At 39.3% G+C, this 3,886-nt stretch overlaps 1 pseudogene; it reads right to left on the bottom strand.

The window, feature by feature from the left end:
• Window positions 1-247: 247 nt before the first annotated feature.
• Window positions 248-1,141, bottom strand: LOC100403634 (small ribosomal subunit protein eS4, X isoform-like; annotated as a pseudogene).
• Between the last annotated feature and the right edge of the window lie 2,745 nt (window positions 1,142-3,886).

Below are 3,886 nucleotides of genomic sequence, written 5' to 3'. Positions count from 1 at the left end.
CCATAGTGGCTGTACTAGTTTACATTCTCACCAACAGTGTTAAGAGCTCCCCATTGCATCTTCACCAACATCTGTTCTGTATTGTCATTTTAATAATAACAATTCTGACTGGAGTAAGATGATAACTCATTGTGGTTTTGATTCATGTTTCTCTGATGATTAGTGATGTTGAGCATTTTTTCACATATATCTAGTGGACATTGGTATGTCTTCTTTTGAGAGATGTCTGTTCATATCCTTTGCCCACTTTTTTTTTTTTTACTATTAATCATGCCATATGATTTTTAATTATGCATAAACATCTAACATATCACCCAGGGACCATTTCACCCACTGCTCTGTTTGGCTGCCAGTCTTTTGTCTCTCTCTTCAGCAATGGTGAGGCGGATACCCTTTCCTCGGGGAAGAGAAATCCATGGTTTGTTGCCCTTGCCAATAACAAAAATATTGGAAAGTTGAGTGGCAAAGCTGTTGCCATTGGCATCTTTCACATGAACCACATCGAAAGATCCAGGGTGCCTCTCTCTGTTGGTAATCACACCAATTCTTCCCAGGTTAGCACCCCCAGTCACCATACACAGGTTACCAGTGTCAAACTTGATGAAATCAGTAATCTTGCCAGTCTCCAAATCAATCTGAATGGTATCATTCACCTTGATGGGGGAATCAGGGTAGCGGATGGTGCGAGCATCATGAGTCACCAGATGAGGGATTCCTTTTGTGCCCACAAAGATGTTTCGTACTTTGCGCAATTTGTACTTGGCCTCCTCAGGTGTAATACGATGTACAGCAAAGCGACTCTTGGTGTCATAGATCAGACAGAAATTCTCTCCCGTCTTGTCAATGCTGATGACATCCATGAAACCAGCAGGGTAGGTTATATCAGTTCAGACTTTGCCATCAGTCTTAATGAACCGCTGCATGCAAATCTTCTTTACTTCATCTCCTGTCAGGGCATACTTAAGTCTGTTCCTTAGAAAAATGATGAGGGGGAGACACTCTCTCAACTTGTGAGGACCGGTGGATGGACGAGGAGCAAACACACCGGTCAATTTATCCAGCATCCAATGCTTTGGAGCTGCCACCCGCTTCAGATGCTTCTTGGGACCACGAGCCATGGCTGCGTTAGGCAAGGAAAGAGGACCTCCGTCTTCTGGTGAGCGTAGAAATTCTTTGCCCACTTTTTAACGGGATTATTTGACTTGTTTTTCCTGTCGAGTTGCTTGAGTTTCTTGTTTATTCTAGATATTAGTTCCCTTTTGAATACATAGTTTGCAAATATTTTCTCCCCTTCAGCAGTTTGTCTTTTCATCCTGTTGATTGTTTCTTTGCCGTACAGAAGCTTTTTAGTTTAATATAATTTCATTTATTTGACTTCGTTTTTGTCGTCTGTGCTTTTGAGGTCTTAGTCATAAATTCTTTGCCTAGACCAGTGTGCAGGAAAGTTTTTTGTAGGTTTTCTTCAGTGTTTTTATAGTTTTGGGTATTGTACTTAAGTCTTTAATCCATTTTGAGTTGATTTTTATATGTGGTGAGAGATAGATGATCAGTTTACTTCTGTATGTAGCTATGCAATTGTCCCAGCACCACTTGTTGAAGAGGGCGTAGTATAATTTGAAGTCAGATAACATGGTGCCTCCAGCTTTGTTCTTTCTGCTCAGGATTGCTTTGGCTATTTGGGCCCTTTTTAAGTTCCATATGAATTTTAAGATTTTTCTTTTAATTTTGTGAAGAATGATGCTGCCATTTTGATAGATTGTATTGAATATATAGATTGCTTTGGGAGATGTGATCATTTTAACAATATAAGTTCTTCAAATTCATGAACACAAAATGTTTTTCCACTTGTTTGTGATATCTTCATTTTCTCTCGTCAGTTTTCCTTGTAGAGCTCTTTCACTTGTAGTTTTCCTTGTAGAGATCTTTTACTTCCCATTAGATTTATTCCTATTTTATTTTATGTTTTTTAAACTATTATAAGTGGGAATGCCTTCTTGATTTCTTTTTCATCTAGATAATTGTGGTAGTATAGAAACACTACTGATTTTTTACATTGATATTGTATCCTGAAACTTGACTGAATTCATTTTTCAAATCTAAGAAATTTTAGTGGAGTCTTTAGGTTTTTCTACATAGAAGATCATATCATCAGCAAACAGGAATAATTTGACTTTTTTTTTCTTCCAATTTGGTTTCCTTTTATTTCTTTTGCTTGATCGTTCTGGGTAGGACTTCTAGTACTACGTTGAATAGGAGTGGTGAAAGTGGGCATCCTTGTCTTCAAATTCTTGTAGGAAAGGCTTTCAACTCTTACCCATCAAATATGAAGTTAACTGTGAGTTTGTCATATACTGCCTATTTTGTTGAGAGCTTTTATCATGAAAGGATGATAAATTTTATCAAACGCTTTTTCTGTATCTATTAAGATGATCATATGGTTTTTGTCCCTCATACTGTTGATGTGATGTATCATATTTATTGATTTGTTTATGTTGAGCCATCCTTGCATGCCTGGTATAAATTATGCTTGATAATTTTTACTAGCAAAATTCAGTTTGCTAGTATTATGTCAAAGATTTTTGTGAAAATATATTTATTATACCTAACCCCCTGAACATTATAGCTTAGTCTAGCCTACCTGAAACATGCTCAGAACACTTACATTAGCCAGCAGTTGGACAAAAACATCTAACACAAAGCCCATTTTATAGTAAAATGTTGCATATCTCACACAGTTTATTGAATATTGTACTGAAAGTGAAAAATAGAATGCTTGTATAGGTACTTGAAGTATCATTTCTACTGAATGTGTATTGCTTTCAAACCATTACAAAGTTGAAAAATTTTAAGTTGAATCATTTTAAATTGGGGACCATCTATATTTGCAAGGGATTTCCAGTCGATGTTCTCATATCAGGTGACAAATTATCTTTTGCTTCCCTGACTTGGTGACTCAGAAATTTCTGACTGACCTGCTTGTATTTGTCTCTTTTGACACTGCTTTAAAGAACTAACAGAGGGCCGGGCACAGTGGCTCACACCTGTAATCCCAGAACTTTGGGAGGCTGAGGTGGGCAGATCACTTGAGGCTAGGAGTTCAAGACCAGCCTGGACAATATGTCTGTAATAAAAATACAAAAATTAGGGAGGCCTGCTGGCATATGCCTGTAATTCCAGCTGCTTGGGTGGCTGAGGCACAAGAATCACTTGAACTCAGGAGATGGAGGTTGCACTGAGCCAAGATCAGAGTGAGACTGTTTCAAAATAAAAAAATAAAAGCTATCTAATTTACAAACAAAATAGGTTTAATTGACTCACAGTTCCACATTGGTGGGGAGGTCTCAGGAAATTTACAATTAAGGCAGAAAGTGAAGGAGAAGCAAACACCTCCTTACAAGGCAGCAGGAGAGAGAAAGAGCAATGGAGAAACCGCCACAGACTTTTAAATCATCAGATCTCGTGAGAACTCACTCACTATCATGAGACCAGCATGGGGGAGAATAGCAAGGGACAAGTGGCCAAAACAATGGGGCTGCAGGCCCATGCAAGTCTGAAACCCATCAGGGCAGCAATTAAATCTTAAAGCTCCAAAATAATATTTGACTCCATGTCTTACATCCAGAGCATGCTGATGCAAGGGGTAGGCTCCCAAGGCCTTGGGCATTTCCACCCCTGTGGCTCTGCAGGGTACAGCCCCCAAGGTGCTTTAACAGGCTGGTGTTGCATGCCTGCAGCTTTTCCAGGTGCACAGTGCAAGGTGGTGGATCTACCATTCTGGGGTCTGGAGGACAGTGGCCCTCTTCTCACAGTTCCACTAGGCATTGTCCCAGTGGGGACTCTATGTGGGGATTCCAACCCTACATTTTCCCTCTGCATTGCCCTAGTA

This window comes from Callithrix jacchus, chromosome 2 (genome assembly GCF_049354715.1).
Source record: "Callithrix jacchus isolate 240 chromosome 2, calJac240_pri, whole genome shotgun sequence".
Classification (NCBI taxonomy): Eukaryota; Metazoa; Chordata; class Mammalia; order Primates; family Cebidae; genus Callithrix; species Callithrix jacchus.
This window is presented reverse-complemented; position numbering and strand designations above follow the sequence as displayed.